Consider the following 19,187-nt stretch of genomic DNA (forward strand, 5'->3'; position numbering starts at 1 on the left):
AACAGCTGTGTAGAACGCTTAAAACTGGATGAGGAACAGCCCAACTCTGCTACTAAGGTGAGGTTGTAGAAGACAGTTTCATGTTGCAGGTCATACACCATGGCAAGACTGAGCACAGCAACAAGACACAAGGTAGTTATACTGCATCAGCAAGGTGTCTCCCAGGCAAAAATTTCAAAGCAGACTGGGGTTTCAAGATGTCCTGTTCAAGCTCTTTTGAAGAAGCACAAAGAAATGAGCAACGTCGAGGACCATAGACACAGTGGTCGGCCAAGGAAACTTAATGCTTACTTCCCTTCGACATCAGAATGTGTCCAGCAGTGCTATCAGCACAGAACTGGCAGAAACCAGTGGGACCCAGGTACACCCATCTACTGTCTGGAGAAGTCTGGCCAGAAGTGGTCTTCATGGAAGAATTGCAGCCAAAAAGCCATAGCTCTGATATGGAAGCAAGGCTAAGCGACTCAACTATGCATGAAAACATAGGAACTGGGGTGCAGAAAAATGGCAGCAGGTGCTCTGGACTGATGAGTCAAAATTAGAAATGTCTGGCTGTAGCAGGAGGCAGTTTGTTTGCTGAAGGGCTGGAGAGTGGTATAATAATGAGTGTCTGCAGGAAACAGTGAAGCATAGTGGAGGTTCCTTGCAGGTTTGGGGCTGCATTTCTGCAAATGGAGTTGGAAATTTGATCAGGATCAATGGTGTCCTCAATGCTGAGAAATACAGGCAGATACTTATCCATCATGCCATACCAGCAGGGAGGTGTTTGATTGGCCCCAAATTTATTCTGCAGCAGGACAATGACCCCAAACATACAGCCAATGTCATTAAGAACTATCTTCAGCATAAAGAAGAACAAGGAGTCCTGGAAGTGATGGTTTGGCCCCACAGAGCCCTGATCTCAACATCATCGAGTCTGTCTGGGATTACATGAGGAGATAGAAGGATTTGAGGCAGCCTACATCCACAGGAGATCTGTGGTTAGTTCACTAAGATGTTTGGAACAACCTACCTGCCGAGTTCCTTCAAAAACTGTGTGCAAGTGTACCTAGAAGAATTGATGCTGTTTTGAAGGCAAAGGGTGGTGACAACAAATATTGATTTGATTTGGGGTTTTCTTCTGTTTGCTCACTTTGCATTTTGTAAATTGATAAACATGAACAATTACAATATATATATTTGAAAGCATTCTTACTTTACAGCATTTTTTCACACCTGCCTAAAACCTTTGCACAGTACGGTACTATATATTGAACATTGAAAATCTGAGGAAAACATAACTGGTCGTAATGGCTACAGCCGAGCCACTTATAGACCTTGCTTCTCCAACTGTTGACATTAAGTGTCTCCTCTCAGTGGAAAAAGGGATGGGTGGACACTGTTCTCCAATATCTAGCTCTCCACTTCCTTTTTTTTTTTTTATGATCTCCACTTCCTTATGAGCCACCAGGGGAACCTGGGAGGGTGACTCAGACCATCCTTATATTATAGCTGAGGAGATGTTTATGTGCTAGACAGATTATTGTTCGCCTGGGGCTGTATATACCTAATGGTTCAGTGGAAGGAGACTACCCGGCAGAGTATATTTACTGGGGGGCAGGCAGAAGATCCATAATTGATTACTGGATTGTATTGTGTGACCTTATAAAAGCCCTACAATGGCTGGAGGTAGATTCCCAATTAGAAAGCTATCATCACCCCTCAATATTAACTATGACATCTTTTTGGAAACATGCAAGAGCTGAAACAATCTTCCAATGTTTGAAAATAATAATACCGTGGTGTGAATTAAGTGGAATGACAATAATGCAATAGCAGTTGCTAACTGGATGGTAGCCCCAGAAAAGTATAGAAATTCGTGCACACTTGTTAGATAATAAATCCTAAAGATCATACTTTGAATGGTATGATATGTTAACTGCTAAGCTCAGATCAGTTTTCACCAAAGGAACAAAACAACACCCTAGAAATAGGGGTATTAAAAAATAAAAATTGGTTTGACCAGGAGTGTGCACAGATGAAAAAGGCATATAATAGGGCATATAGAAAAAGTAACCCCCCTCCTTCAGCGAATCAGTGCATCTTTTAAACAACTTAAAGGTTCAATATAAGTCCTTTTTAAAAGAAAAGAAAAAATGGCACTGTCCTGGCGGAAACTAACCCAAGCAGTCAGGATGAGAGACTCATCCCTTTTTTGGCATATTACCAGAGGATGGGAAAATCGCTGGCCCCGCCACTTAATCAAGTACCAACTTAAGCCTGGGAGTAATATTTTAGAGGGTTATATGTAGATCCAGTTTATAATATGAAAGAGAGCCAGATCGATCTGGAGCAAACCCGTATTTGGCCACCAGTCTCTGTGCAAGAGGAATCTGGACTGATCGAATCTCTTAAGTAAATAAGGCTCCAGGTGCTGATTGTATTATGCCCAAAATCATTAAAAAGAATCCTAGTTGGTGGGCACCTTTGGTAATATCTCTGTTCACATTTATAGATCAGACCGTTCATATTCAGAGAGACTGGGAGATGGCAATAATAGTCCCCATTTATAAAAAGGGCCACAAGAATGAATCATGTAATTACAAGTTTATCAGTCTCCTGAGTGTTGTAAGCAAGTTATATGCTAAACACTTAATTCTTAAATTACAAGAATGGATTGAGACAGAGGGCACAATTCAAGATGAACAGGCAGGTTTCAAAGAAGAAAGATCAACAGTAGATCATATACTGGTGTTGCATCACCTAGTACCAAAAAAAATAAATAAATAAAATCCATGTATAAAAAGAAATCATCCCTTTTCATAGCATTCCTTGATTGCAAACAAGCTTTTGACTCAATATCCAGAAATGTTCTTTGGGAAAAATAAAAAAATACAACTATTGACAGGCACCTCCTCCATCTCATTCAGAAGTTATATTCCAATTCCACTTTAAGAGTGAGGTGTCATCCATTTGGGACCCTTTCTGGCACGGTAAATATGTGCAGAAAGGAGTGCGACAAGGATGTATTCTTGTCCCCTCCCCTTCTAATCTTTACATTAATTCATTGGTGGACCTTGTACATAACATGGATATTCATGCATCCAATCTAGGACAGTGCAAAATCCTAATACTTCTTTACGCCGATGGTGCAGGTATAATTTCACAAACCCCTGTTAGATTGAAAAGAGCAATTGTAGCAACATTAAGTTACTGCAGACAAAATGATTTGGTTCGATAAATTGAAAATTCTGGTCTTCACCAAGAAAGCTACACAACGTTCCTGGAGAGTAGAAGGGCATAAATTAGAGCAGGTAAATGTATTTTTCCATTCGAAAGGTACTTGGAATGCTCACCAGAATTATGTGGTACAATTAGGTCCATGAATGCTATTAAACAGTTCTTTTACACTGGCAGAGGACAGTTAGTCCCGGCAGCCCTAAAACTCTTTGAGGCCAAAACATTGGCTCAAATTCTTTATGGGGTACAAACAGGAATTTATATGAAGAAGGAGCTGCATGAAACAATGCAAACAAAATTTCTGCGATCAATTTTAATGGCACCAAATGGAACATCTAATGCCCAGTTAAGACTTGGGACAGGAATGCTGTCAATTCAGGTTAGGGCCTAGATGATAACTTACTGGCTCAAAATCCAATTCTTTCCAGTTGGTTTGACCCCTCTAGTTCTGTTAGATAACTTCTCTTCACCTTGGAAGTGAGCAGTAGAGCATAAGTTGGCTTCATACAACTCTCTCCACTCTTCTTAATATCCCTAGGATATGAGCAAGCCAAGCAATTAATTATTCAAAGAATAAGGGACATGGAGTTCCAGATTGAAGTCAGTGGCTGCCCTATATGATAGAATCTGGATAAACAGGAGTGTATGAGAACCTAACTTTCCCTAAGTTGAGAATCATATTCTTTAAAGCTAGACTCAACATTCTCTCATTTGCACTTCTTTAAGACAGGCATAGTAAAACTCCTATAGCTGAGCATATCTGCCCATGTGGTGATGAGGAAGTTGAAACCATCTCATACGTATTATTATGTTGTAAATTTTATATGTACATTAGGTCAACCTATATTTTGCCCTTAATAGACCAACTTCCTGGGAGACCAGATAATTTTTATATGAACCATCTTCTTCAGGATCTAAAACCTTGCATCACCTGTGCAGTACCTAAATTCTGTGTTGCTGCAATGAAAGATAGACAAAATCGGCTAAAGATGTAATCACCTTTGTCTTAAACATTATTTTTGGTTTGATAGATCTTAATAACATGTTAGGGGATACATATTGTTATTTTTATTTTGTATTGATGTTTTAGATTACTTTTGGTCTGATATGTTTTAAATAATAACATGTTAAGGGATACGTATTTTTATTCTTCTTGATATCTGTTAATGTTTTAGATTTATATTACCCAAGTATACCCAGATAGTAAATGTATCAACACAGTAATAGAGGAGGGAAGTCTATATTATTATGTGATTTATTTTACTAGTTGTTCCTACATTACTGTATATATTTGCTTCATTTCACTTTGTTTTTGTCCTTTTAAATTTTGCTGGTCATTGATTGTGATTGTGATTGTACTGCTGCCCAACAGAGGTGCCTCTAGCTGGGCAGCACGGATGACCTTCACACCTTGGGTGACCCTGCTGGGAATATTTATGTATTTATTTAACAAATTTATATAGCCAAATATATACTCTTACAAATATATACTCTTAACAAATATATACTCAAATATATAACAAATATATAACAAGAAATATGTAACAAATATGTTAACAAATATATGCTTAACAAATATATAATCTTGGCATATACTCCCAACGTGCTTCGCTCATCCCTCCCAGGAAACCCCCCCCCCCCCACCACAATGGACCATTCAGAGTATTTATGCCTCTGAGTAAAATCTTCATGAATTAATCTATATTTACCTAGAACTTGAATTGGACAGGAACAGAAGCACATGGCGCTCTGCATCTGTGACTCCCTCCTTTCTATTTGTATGGAATCTATCAGTATAATATAACAACTTGTAAGGCAGCAGTATTAAAAGGGTTCATGCAAAGAAGAAGCATCAATTACTGTAAATATAATATTGGAAAAAATTCATCTGGTTCTTCCAAAAGAGATATATTGGCAAACTGAGATGCTTTATAGCACACAGTAGAGTGTTACAGATTTCTATGCAGGACAACATCTGAAAGGAAATGGTCAAAAGTCCTTTTATGCATTTGCAGGAAGCCTATTATTTACTCCTGCCTTGAAATGCTTTTCATTCTGCATTTAATTGATTTTAAAAGATTCAATTGCTTTTTTCCTGCAATGTTATAACATCAAGTATCTGAGATAACTCACACGGTTACTTACTTTTATTTCCTCAGGCTTTGGGTAACATTGCTGTGAGACCTAATTCTGGCAAGGTCAGAAGCAAACAGATGGAAACCAGACTAATTTATTACCATAACAGTAAAGAGGTGGAAACTCTCTTCTGCACAAGGGAGAGAAGCTAGAAGCTCATCGGGTGGGAAAAGAAGTGAAAGATTTTGAACCGGGATTTCAATCAGAGGTGTCCCCCTGGGGTGGGAAATTGAAAAGTGCAGTTTTGTAGGGAGCCATGGAGATAACCTTGGAGAAGCCATGTAGAAGCCATTAGGACAACGAAAGGTGCAGAAACATGCATTAAGCCCAGGGAGATGGGAAAGTATTAGAAAAAATATTTGTCTAATTACTAAATTAGTTCTAATTACTAAATTAAATGTAATTATTAACAAGTAATAATTAGAAAGTATTAGAAAAAGATTGGCTCTCCCTGACTCCTGAGGATATAGGGAACATATAGGCAGACTTGCAAGATTCCTTTACTATAGTCTATCTTAATAAAGTATAGTTCTTATCTTCTTATGCAGACAGTTTCCTGAACTGGTCTACCTCACAGGGCTGACAAGTTTGGATTGCTGGACCATCAGTTCGCACCCTTCTCCTTTTTAACATGTTCCACTGTTTGCAGGGAGAAACCTAAGGTTGCTTCCTCATTAAACTTTGATAATAATAACTGTACCCTTCCTCCCTAATAAATACTATCTTTGTTTTGCAAAATAATCAAATATGTTTTCCATCTTAATGTGAGATTTGCCCCGTTCGACAGAGAAACTCTCGTGACACGTGTGGTTCACAAAGAAGGTTTACTCATGCGTAACGTAGTAGTCACAAGCAAAGCCAGGACTGGCTTGGTACAATTGCATCACTTGTTATATTCCCCCCTTCCCGCGCTTTTTCCCGCCTCATGATCGCGTTGCGGCTGTGGGCTATTAGGCCCCCCAATGTCCCCCCTGATCGTTCATGATGGCAGGGTCGGTCAGAGTCCATTGTCCTTGATTGCCTGTCCCCCTCCGGCTGGGTTGGTCCCTCCCTGCTACGTGCAGACCCGCGGGTTCTGTGCTGCGTTGCGATCTTGTTTCGCTGCCCTGCGGCCCCGTTCCTTGCTTGCTCGCGCCGTTATCAGTTCATAGTTAAAAGCTTCCGCTGCGGTTTTCCTGTTTAGCTGGCCGCAGGTGGCTCGTTAATTAGCGGCGCTTTCGGTTCCTCTTTTCCCCGCTAGCTACCGCCGGTGGATTCCGCGTGGTCTGGTTGCGAGCTTCCCTGCAACCCCGTGCTTCCCTGAAGCCTCGTGCTGACCGAACCTGACATGCCGCCCCCCTGACGACAACTCCCCCCCCTCGGTCCTATTTCGGCTTCCCGGGGTATTTACTGTAAAAGTCCCGCACTAGGTCCGGCGCCCTTATGTGGGTTTTACTCACCCATTTGCTGTGGGACTTGGGGAAATGTTTCCATTGCACTAGGAGCTGGGTCTGCCCCTTGTGCCTCCGGGCGTCCAGTATCCGGTTGATTTCGAAATGCTGCTCCCCCCCGACCATGATGGGTGGTGGTACTCCCTCCGCCTTGTGCCAGGCGTTCCCCGGCTGGTGCAACTTTAGCAGGCTGCAATGGAACACCGGGTGGATCTTCCCGAGGCTTTTCGGGAGCGTCAGCCTGACGGTCACCGGATTGATGACCTCCGAAATGGGAAACGGCCCCACAAACCTCGGGCTGAGTTTTTTCGATGCCTGGTGCGTCTTTAGGTTTTTGGTTGACAGATACACCTGGTCCCCCACTTTCCACTTTTCCTCGGGGAGCCTCTTGCGGTCCGCGTGCTTCTTGTAGTCGGCTTTGGCTCTTTGCAATGCCGCGTGCGCCGCTCGCCGGGTCTCGTCGATTTGGGCGAACCAGGCGTCCAGGGAGTTGATCTGGGATTCCGGCTGAGGCAGCTCCGGCATGGGGACGAAATCTCTCCCGGTGGCTACTTTGAACGGAGAGAACCCGGTGCTCTTGTGGACGGCGTTGTTGTATGCCACCTCCGCGAATGGTAGTAGCTCCGCCCAATCGTCCTGTTGGTGCCCCACGTAGCAGCGCAGGTACTGTTCGAGCCCCCGTTCAGGCGTTCCGTGGCTCCGTCCGTCTGCGGGTGCGCCGCGGAGGATAGGGCTTGTTTCGTCCCCACCCGCTTCAGGAACTCCCGCCAGAACCGCGCGATGAAGTTGCCGCCCCGATCGCTGACGATACGTCGAGGTGCGCCGTGGAGTCGGTAGACATGTTGCACGAACAGTCTCGCCAGCCCCTCGGCCGTGGGGACTCGCCGGCACGCTACAAAGTGCGCTTGTTTGGAGAATAAGTCCGTGACCACCCAAATGGCGGTCTTCCCCTTACTCTCCGGGAGCTCCACTATGAAGTCCATGGCGACCTCTTGCCAAGGGCCGTCGGGTTCCGCTACCGGCTGGAGTAGGCCTCTAGGTTTGCCTTTGGCTCCTTTCGCTGTTGCGCACACCGGGCAACCCCCGAGTACGCCTCCACGTCCTTCCGGAGCGTGGGCCACCAAAACTGCCGCCGGATTAAGTGGAGTGTCTTTACGAAGCCGTAATGCCCCGCGCTCCGGCTGTCGTGGGCTCTCTCCATGACCTCCCGTCGGCAACCCTCGGGCACGTACAGCTTTCCTTCGTGCCACCACAACCCCTCTTGGCCGGTTAGCGCCTCTCGGTTCTGCTTGAGCCAATCGTCCCGCTCCGCCGCCTCCGCGAACCCTTGCCTTACTTCAGACGCCGCGTCCCGTCGCTCCCCCTTGGTCTGGCTTCGGGTCACCGCCTTTGCAGCCAGCCTGCTGGCGGGGATGACGGAGTCCACGATCTCCTCCCGTAGGCTGGCGTGTTGGGGCATGCGAGACAGTCCATCCGCTAAGAAGTTGCGCTTCCCGGGGATGTGTTTCAGTGTGAACCTGAACCTCCCGAAGTATTGGGACCACCGTGCCTGTTTGGGGGATAGCTTACGCGGGGTCTTCAGGGCCTCGAGGTTCTTATGGTCCGTCCACACCTCGAACGGTTCAGTTGCCCCCTCCAGTAGATGCCTCCACGTGGCCAGCGCCCACTTGACCGCGTACGCCTCTTTCTCCCACACCATCCACCTCCTCTCCGTCTCGGTGAATTTGCGGGAGGCGTAGGCGCACGGGTGGATGGCCCCCTCCGGGCTGGGTTGGAGCAGGACTGCTCCCGTTGCCACGTCTGATGCATCCACTTGGATTATAAACCGCCGGTCTGGGTCGGGATGGCGCAGGATCGGCTCCGCGGTGAACCGCCGTTTTAGTTCCTCAAACGCCCCCTGGCATTCTGCAGTCCACGCGAGTGCCATGCTGGGCTTGGGGGTTTCCCAGTGCCCTTGGTTTTTAGCAGGTCGGTTAGGGGAAGGGCGATTTGGGCGAAGTTCGGGATGAACTGACGATAGAAGTTCGCAAACCCTAGGAAGCTTTGGAGTTGCCTCCGGGTTCGCGGCGCTTCCCAGCCCAGGACATCCCTTACTTTCGCCGGGTCCATCTCAATTCCCCGGCTGGATATTCGGTAGCCGAGGTAGTCTAGTTGCTCTCGATGGAACTCGCATTTCGAGAGCTTTGCGTACAGCTGTGCCTTCAGCAGTCTCTGGAGCACCGTGCGCACCAGGCTCACGTGCTCCGCCAGGGTCTCGGTGTAGATGAGGATGTCGTCCAGGTAGACCAGGACGCCCCGGTAGAGTAGGTCGTGCAGCACCTCATTAATTAGCTGCATAAATACCCCGGGGCCCCTTTTAATCCGAACGGCATCACGGAAAACTGGTAGCTTCCGAGCGGGGTGTTGAACGCCGTCTTCCACTCATCTTTTGCGCGGATCCTAACTCTGAAGTAGGCTTCGCGCAAGTCCAGTTTTGTGAACACCCTCCCCTTCGACAGATGCGACATCAAGTCCTTCATCAGGGGGAGGGGGTATTTGTACTCCGTGCTGATTGCGTTCAGCCCCCGGTAGTCTACGCACATACGGAGCGAGCCGTCCTTCTTCTCCCGGAATAACACCGGGGCCGCTAATGGTGACTTCGCGGGTTGGATGAATCCCCGTGCTAGGTTCTTGTCTATGAACTCGCGCAGGGCCCCCATCTCCCTCCTCGACAGGGAGTACATTTTCGGCTTAGGCAGGGTCGCTCCTGGCTCTAGCTCGATGGCGCAATCACTGGGCCGGTGTGGTGGGAGCTGGTCGGACTCCTTCTCCCCGAACGCTGCCGCCAGGTCTCGATACTGCCTCAGGATTCCGCCGCCCGTCGGGGGTTCCCTGGGTCCGGCCCCTCGCTTTGCGGTCGCCTCGCCAGTCGCCGCTGCCTCCCCTCGCCTCGGGATTGTGGCGGGTCTCCGGGGTCCCGGCGCTGCTGCTGCTGCTGTTGCCACCCGGGTCTCGGGCCCCATCTGCTCTCGCCCCGTCTCCCGGTGTCCCGGACCCTCCGCTTGTCCGCCGGTGGTTGCGGCTGCCTCCGTCTCCACGGCTCGGTCCCCTCTGCTCTCGCCCCTCGCCGGTCTGTCGACCCCGAACCGCACTGCCTCCGCCGTCCAGTCGACTCGTGGGTTCCGCCGCCGCAGCCACGCCAAGCCGAGTACCACCGCGTAGTCGGCCACCGGGACCACCACGAACCTCAGTTCTTCCCGGTGACTCCCGATCGTCATCTGGACCGGCTCGGTGTAATACTGAGCTGGCCCCCCCCCTGCCAGCGTGCCATCTAACTGGCTGAATGAAATGGGCTCCCGGAGGCGCCTCAGCTGTAGCCCGAGCCCCGAGACCACCGCTGGGTGCATCAAGCAGTGGGTGCAGCCCGAGTCCAGTAGCGCCCGTAGCTGCGCCTCCCCTCCGGATCTCACCCCCCGGACGTGTATCCTCACCCGGAACGGTGGGCAGTCCTCGTCTCCTATTGGGTCCGCGCGCCTCGACTCCCCTGCTCGCACTGGGACGCCGTTCAGTGCGAGCGCGCCTCGTTTCCCGCCGGCTCCGAGTCCTCTCCAGAGGATGCTGTCTCCGGGGTCGACCACCCCCCACGTCCTTTCTCGGTCACCGCCGCCACTGCCCCCTTCCGCGGTCGGTCACCGGTCCTTTTCCCGTTCGCATGCGGGGTTTTGACTTCGGGCCGTGGTGGGGCGCCTTCCCGCTTCGTCGGGCACTGCGCCGCTCGGTGGCCTCTGCCTCCGCATCGGAAGCACAGATTTGGGGCTCTGGTCGCCTCTCGCCTCCCGGTGGACTGCCGTCGACCGCTCCGTCTCTCCTCGGGGGTCCTCTCCCTCGGCCGGTCCCTCGCCTGGTCCCGTCGTCTTGTGCTCTGTTGGATCTGCCGCCACGCCGATTCCGCCGTTCCGGCCAGCCAGATCCAATCCTTCACTGTGGACGGGTCGTCCCGCCCCAGTGCCCGTTCCAGGATCTCTGGGTTGAGTCCCCTCTTAAAATACTTCACCTTCAGGGACTCCGGCCAGTCCGCGAGCTTCTCGGCCAACCTCCGGAACTCCAGGGCATATTCCGATACCGATTTGCCCCGCTGTCTGAACTGTAGGATGTCGTCCTCCGCCCGCTTGGCGCTCAATGTGTCCTCGAATCTGTCCCGGAGCGCCTGCATGAAGTCCGGGAAACTCCGTAGTTCCGCCGCGTTGGCATCGTACAGCCCGATCACCCAGCTGGCTGCTTGGCCATCTAGCAGCTCGGCCACGTAGGATACCCTGTCCTCGTCTCTAGCGAATAGGTGACCACCCCTCTGCATGAACCCCCTGACGTGCGTCAGAAAGTGCGGCAGCTGTTCGGGGTCCCCTGAGAACTTCCCAGTGATACCTCGAAGTCTCAGGGCGTCTGCCGCCCGTTGGTCCTCCGACCGGGGCGCCGTGGGTGGTGCCGGCGGGGGTGTCGGACCGCCCCCCCTGTCGCTCGCCTCCTCGTTCACCGCCGGTGGCCCCACTCTCTGTAGTAGGGTCTGGAGCATCGCCTCCACGGCGTCTAGGCGTCGCTCGACTCTCTCCTCTAGTCGGGCGAATTTCTCGCTCCACTCACGGTTCCGGAACCCCGAACCCCGGGTCATCGTAACGCCTGAATCGTCTGGTCCTTGGTTCACTCCCATCGACCACCGCTCGGATGGAGTGTGCCCGGCCCTGGCCGCTGCCCTGTCGCTCCCGGGCGGCTCCGACCGCCCTTCCGCGAGCCTGGATCCCTCGCGCTCCAGCTGACCCACGGATTCCTCGTCGCTGGTCATGCCTGTATTGAGAAAGAAAACGCTCCTCGGTGGTACCGGGTAGCGCTGACGGTGAGTCCTGGCTTTATGTGAGATTTGCCCCGTTCGACAGAGAAACTCTCGTGACACGTGTGGTTCACAAAGAAGGTTTACTCATGCGTAACGTAGTAGTCACAAGCAAAGCCAGGACTGGCTTGGTACAATTGCATCACTTGTTATATTCCCCCCTTCCCGCGCTTTTTCCCGCCTCGTGATCGCGTTGCGGCTGTGGGCTATTAGGCCCCCCAATGTCCCCCCTGATCGTTCATGATGGCAGGGTCGGTCAGAGTCCATTGTCCTTGATTGCCTGTCCCCCTCCGGCTGGGTTGGTCCCTCCCTGCTACGTGCAGACCCGCGGGTTCTGTGCTGCGTTGCGATCTTGTTTCGCTGCCCTGCGGCCCCGTTCCTTGCTTGCTCGCGCCATTATCAGTTCATAGTTAAAAGCTTCCGCTGCGGTTTTCCTGTTTAGCTGGCCGCAGGTGGCTCGTTAATTAGCGGCGCTTTCGGTTCCTCTTTTCCCTGCTAGCTACCGCCGGTGGATTCCGCGTGGTCTGGTTGCGAGCTTCCCTGCAACCCCGTGCTTCCCTGAAGCCTCGTGCTGACCGAACCTGACACTTAATAGCCACTGATGAGTAAAACTTTCAAAAGTTTATCTGGCAGTTTCTCAGGATCAACCAAGACAAGTTTCTATTTATGAAATTAATAATTGCATGAATATTTTTTTAAAAAATCAATAGTAGGTGGGTTGTGGGGTAAGGTGTGCTTGATCTGGGTTGAGACTTCACAATGATCTGGATTAGAATTCTGTTTTCACTTTGTAAGGCACTCTGTGTTACCCAAGTTTCAGAGAGCCAAACAAAAACTTGAGACGAGACTTCTATAAAAAGTTACAGATATTTATTGATCAATATGCATCTGGTTGGCTCAATCAACATCATGGCAAGAAATGTTGAAAGAAACCACACCTTGCAAAGCAAACATCAGAGGTTTTATAGAAAGGTACAGGGGTAAAAAAATTCAAATCAGATAGTGCATCTCTCATGCCCATACAAGGGATTTTTGGGGTGGTCTAGGGCAGGAGTAAAGGTGGGTCCTAAAGAGGTGAATCTAAGTTTAACTTTCTTTTTCTTGTTACCAAGGAAACATCCTGTCAGTCTTTCTTATCTCTGTTCCTCTTTGAAATTCAGGGTCTCTCTCTTGGCAACTTCTCTACCTGGTACCAAGCTAATTTATAGCTTGTTTATTCAAAGACAGTCAGGCATCTAACGGCTGGCTGTTTCTAAAGGAAAATGGGGTGGGGGAATGCTGTGCTCTTTAAAAGGCAAAAAACAAGTTAAAGTTTTAAACATAATGTAAGATAAAATGCACTATTAAATGGATGTTATACATTATGTGAAACACACACACATGGTACAAAACCATGTACTAAAACAATGCCCTTCAACTATTCTAAAGTCATTAAAAGGCATATATTCACACAAGAAGTCCAGCAAACTTCCTTAACTCCACCCATCTGCAGAAATTTTTATTAAATCTGCACTTTGTGAGCTCTCCTTGAAAATGTTTAATGCTAATTAACACTTAGTTTGGCACTTTATATGATCTTTTCCCACTGTTGTTCCAGGACTTGTTTCTGATGATAAAAAAATAAAATAAATCCATTTAACTTAATAAACAAAGGAAATATGGAGGCATAACCCTGTCCTGGCAAATTAAGAATTACTTTGTTTATGTTAACAGCCAAGTTTAACCCATAACGGTTATATTTTATAGCGGCCTTTCCCTTTGTAATGCCTATAGCTGTCCTGGTACTACCACTCCTTCCAGAATTCTCAGTAAGTGGAGCCAGTGGAAATTCTAAAGTGAATTCTAGGAGTTGTAGACCCATATATGGTGCCTCATGCCCTTAGCACTACCTGTATGTCAACCTCAATGCACTTTACATGGGGGTAGCTTTGAAGCCTGTCCATATCAGTAGCCTTTTAAGTATAATTCAAAGCACTGGCTTTAACATTTCAAGCCGTGCATGGATTTGCAGTAAGGTGTTTTCAGGATCACTTTCTCCAGGTGGAACCCACCACTCAATACAGTTGTCTCAGGTGGGGAAGCTAAGGGTACCCCACAGTCAGAAGATAACAGCTGGGGCCAGAAGGCATTGCTTTTCTGTTGCGACTCTTATATTCTGGAACATCCTTCTCCCAGAGCTTCAAGTTGTGCCTAGATTGGTATTGTTTAGAAAAGCCTTGAAAACAGAGCTTTCCTGTAGGGATTTGGACCTTAATGGCTATGAATAATTATGCAGTATCAGTTTTCTTATTTTTCTTATTTTTTATTTGTTGTTTCTTATTGCATGTATTGTTGTTTTATTGAGTTGATTTGAATGACTGTAAACCACCAAGAGTCAGCTAAAGCTGGTGAGATCTTCAATCAATCAATCAATCTACAAGCCCCCCCCCCCCCCATTGAATAAGATGGCTTTTCAAACAGCTGCCACTTGTCACTATTTTTTCCTGGATGTCTGCCCAAAACTCTCTATATTGTTTTCCAAGTCTAGGAGAGAATCACCTACCCCAGTAGTGATCATCTAAAAACCAAATCCCAAAGGTCTCACAGGGCAGCAGATGAAATCAGGAGCAGAAGGTGAAATTGTAAGTGAAGCTTAGGAATAAATTTAACCTCCACAAATAAATCTCTTTTTGAAGAAAATTATATGAAAAAGTGGAGGGAAATAAAACAGGATATTATTAAATGGAGTAGACTGAAATTAAGTTTATTAGGAAGAATGGCATTAGTGAAGATGAACTTATTGCCTAAAATGAATTTTTTTATTTCAAACAATACCAAAATTTTTTTTATAGAATGGAAAAGAGATATTTTGAAGTTCATATGATATAATAAAAAACCAAGAATTAGTTATATAAATTTGATTGATTTAAAAGAAAGAGGAGGATTTGGTCTCCCAGATCTACAAATGTATTATGAATCAGCCTGTCTTACTTGGATTAAAGATTGGATTTTAGTGAAGGATGCAAGGAAATTAGATTTGGAGGGCTTTAATAAAATTTATGGTTGGCACGCATACCTTTGGTATGGAAATGAAAAATAAATCAAATATTTTTAAAGAATATCCCAAGACAGAGTATTTTTAGAGTCTGAAAAAAATACAAAGATAGACTAGAAGTTAAAACACCGATGTGGCTGTCCCCCAAAGAAATTCAATCTAGTTATATGAAAAATTTAGATACCACATGTTTGAAATATAGAGATATTTTGATTAAATATAATGGGAATTATAAAATGAAAACACAGGGGGAATTACAAATAGATTGGTTTAAATACCATCAATGGAATGCAGTCTTTCAGCAAGATTTAAAAGAAGCATTTCAAAAAGAGGAATCAGAATTTGAAAAAGTTGTTAAAAGTGAGGAGAAAATTATGTCAAAAATATATAGAATTTTGCTGTTATGGAAAACATTGTATGATTAAATGGTCACAGGATTTAGGACATAATATTATGATGGAAAGGTGGGAAAGATGGTGGGAAAAAGATATAAAATTTACAGTATGTCAAGATATAAGAGAAAATAGTTACAAAATGATGTATAGGTGGTACCTGACCCCAAATAAATTGGAAAAAATGTCTAAAAAAATTGAGGTTAAATGTTGGAAATGTGGGGAGAAGGGTGCCTCCTTTTTTCATATGTGGTGGAGCTGAAAGGAAGTGAAAAAATTATGGGATATTATACATAAACACATAGAAAAGATGACTGGAAAGAACTTTGTTAAAAAGCCAGAATATTATTTGTTGGGGATGCTTGATGAAAAAATTAAGAAAAAGTCATGGAATTGTATTATGTATGCAACAGCAGCCGCAAGAATGATTATTGCTCAACATTGGAAGTCTGAGAAGATTGAGAATTGGGAACTACAATGGAAGAAGAAATTGAACCACTTCAAGCAAATGGCAAAGATAACAGCGTGGATTAAAGATAAGACTTTGGAGAAATATAAAGAAGATTGGATGGAATATGAACACTGGATGAAAAAACAGAACTGAACCCTAGATAAATTCCCCAAAGAATGCTAATTAAAAAATTACTTTGGTGTTTAATAATTTAAGAAGTAGAGCAGAAATAGCAGCTTATTTACGTATATATTTGTTTTTACTGTTAGGATACTGGAAGTCAAATTTGTCTATTATGTAATAACAAAAATTTATACTGGAAAAAAGAAATTGTAAGTGAAGCTGGAATACAGAAAGTGAGGCAAACGATAATGCTGAGTCCAAAGCATTGTCAGAACGGCAGCCTAAACGTCCAAAAATCCAGCAATTAAGACAGCACAGCAGGAACTAGAGCCGATTTATGATGTTTGTTTCTCTCACTCTGAGTATTGTGTTTATGGCTACAACTCCGCTTATTAGAATATTTCAACCATGTTCAGTACTATTAATATTGGAGGGGCTTCAGATGGCACTTGGGGTTTCCTCCAAGGATCTGATGGGTTGTTTGGCTGAGGCCTTAGGGGCTCCCTGGAATTAGTGGGTTGCTGGGTCCTTGGATTGCACTGCTTCTATGTGGTCTCTCTCTGGATGTCAATAGTGGGGGGTTCCTTGGTTTTCTGAGGAACTCTGGGAGAAATGGAATTTCAGAAGAGGCACCCAGAGGAATTGTTAGAGGAAAACAAAGAGCAAATATGACCCAAGCATGTGTAAGATCCCACATTAGGGATTACATCATGGGGATAAGTTGTAGTTACTTTTCCACCCTTATTGTGTTCGCTGATAACCAACCAGCAACCCTTTTCCAGTTATCCTAGTCTCTAAAATGAAGATTGGTAATGCAGCACCCATAATATTCTCTATAAATATGTAATCAATCAATCAATTCAATGATAAGCTGTGTGTGCGTATAGTGTATATACATACATTGACACATACTTACATGCGCACATGCATGTATATACTTAGAAATGGCTATCCATCATGAAGTTTTGACCATTTTTATTTTTTGAATTTCTGTAAATGTCTAATTGTTAATTTTGTTTTTTGTTTTGAGTTTTTGTGCTGGTAGCATGATTGAAATCCTGCAATGGTGCATAACAACTGGAGAGATTACTGACTTCTAGTTTAAGCATTTCTTCTCTGAGAACAACACTCCTGATCCAGATTATCAGATCCCTGATAATTACTTTAGATTAAAAATAAGACACGATCGTTTTGCAGAATGCATTGGCGTGAGCAAAACATTCCTTTTTAAAGCATTAAAGCAGCTGCATCCATTGGAAGGCTTACACAGCTGCTTTGAAAGCAATCTACTACTGTCTGCATGCATGTGCATACACAATAGCTTCACTTTGCTGGTACTCCCAACAAAAATATTGTGAATTCCTGCACATGCATGTGTGTCCACAGTCACTTGGACAGTCTTTGAAGCAGCAGTACAAAGCTTTAGAAGACAAGGCTAGTTTACTACTTTCAGAAAGGGTACTTCCCGAACATTTTGCCAAAGCAATCTTTTCTTATTTTTAGTCTAAAGTCATGACCACTTTGCAGAGCACCTCTTTTGAATGCTTTCCATATTCCTGATTAATAGATCATGTCATTTGCCTGGACAATTCACAGTATTAATGAATTTTGCATAATCAAATTTATTGAGGAAGATTTTATGGATTAGTTTCCACTTGTAAACAGCATACACTTAGGCTGACTGCAAATACCTTCTGTCATAGAATTAACAGATAAACTGCATTAACCCTCTGTTTAATCCTGGCGTTAGGATTTTGTGAACTTGGTGGGATTTATTTTTCAGTAGCACTGTAAGTGAAGAATTGAAGAATATGCCATGTCTTTCCTGACAATATATTTTATAATGTAGGCAAATACATACTTGCAGGATTAGGAAGGGAGAACTTTGAGTGATTGTGAAACTGCTTTACTGCATAGTACTCGGGCACAACATTTTCATGCCTTCCAGCTACTATAGAAAGCAATCTTGGATTGACCGTTTCTTAAGATTTTTTATACAGTTATTTTTTTAAAAAACCAATTGGATTTTTGAAGGAAAAAAAAAGCATCCAGAAGTGTTAACTTTCCAGTTTACCAGTTTTAAGTAACATAGCTGGGAAAATTTAAATTCATGATGGCGCACTATTAAAATGGACAGATATGGATTTGTATTAAAAATCTGAAGCATCTTAGAGAGAAACTGATTAGAGATATAGTATACAATTCAGCCACAGTCAACCAAGACAAGGGATATGATTCTACTCAATTTATCTTGAGGAACTCAGCTAGATTTTTCCTCTAAGCACGTGTGTATAAGGTGGTTTCCCTAGTCCCATTAAAAATAAATGAATTGTAGATGTCCAACAGAACAGACGCTTAGGAATTAAATAGTATAGTAATCTACTGACAGCACTTCTGGGTTGTAATATTTGATGTACGGAAGTCAGTATACCCACACTTTGAATTTGCCCTGCACTTGATTTGGTGCTAATCTCAGGTAATCCCAATTTGTTTTCTACTGAGCAAAGGAAATCACTTTGACATTTTTTGAGCTTGTCTGTGGTGAAGACAAATGGAAATCACATTTGTGAAACTGTTCCTTTGAGATTCAGGAATAAAAATTGTGACATTGTAGAAGTATCCTAACAAATCACTGATTACTAGGTAAATTAGTTTGCTTTACTGTTTTAGTATTATACATGCACTCTTCTTTTTAAAAAGCACTGTTCCAATTCAATGGATTAATATTTTCAAGTCAACTGAAAATGTTTTTATAGATATTCTGAATACTGTTAAATTTATTACATTAATTGCAGAAATTAGCCTCCCATAAACGATTTCCCATTTAGCCTTTTTGCTAAGTTTTCAAACTCTAGTTTCAATTAGAAAATTTTCAATTAGAAAATCTTTTTTCTCTTTCTTTGTGGACCATCCAGTGCTGATATTGCAGTAGGCAGAGACAGCATGCTGGTTTCTGGAATTATTTTCTACTTTTTTATCAGCAATGAACTCCTGCAGTGTGTTATTGGATTAATTTAGGCTTCTTGTTGGAGGGATCTGGCTGTTCACACTGAGGCTGCCCTGTCAGGAAAGGCACTAGATTTAATGTCCTCCATGATAACCATTAATTTATCCCAACTAATATCTGACCAGTGCATTCAGAAGAGTACACTAGATTTGATATTCTGTTTGGGTGGAGCTGGAGGTCAGAAAAAGGGCAGGAAAGTTCTCTGATACTGTTGTCATGATTAGTCTAGTCAGTAAGGAGGAGGATATAGTAGCAGTTTCCTTATCCTCTCACAGCCATTCAAATTCAGCATCATAAAATCAATTTTAGTGGAGTCATAGATGGGGTATTTTTTTTCAGTGAGGTAGCATTCCTACAGATTACAACCATTCTCTCTTTTGGTGTTCCAATCTTAACCTACTGCATAACAAATCACCCAGCAGCCATGAGTAACTCATCTCTTTTCTATAGATGGACAAGGAAAAGGTTTCATCATGTACAGTTTATATCTGATTTTGTTTTGCATCAGGAAAACTTACAGATTCACTATTGAAT

Source organism: Python bivittatus, unplaced genomic scaffold (genome assembly GCF_059951505.1).
Source record: "Python bivittatus isolate LINGU-HERP-01145 unplaced genomic scaffold, Pbiv_v1 ctg000070_np1212, whole genome shotgun sequence".
Lineage (NCBI taxonomy): Eukaryota > Metazoa > Chordata > Lepidosauria > Squamata > Pythonidae > Python > Python bivittatus.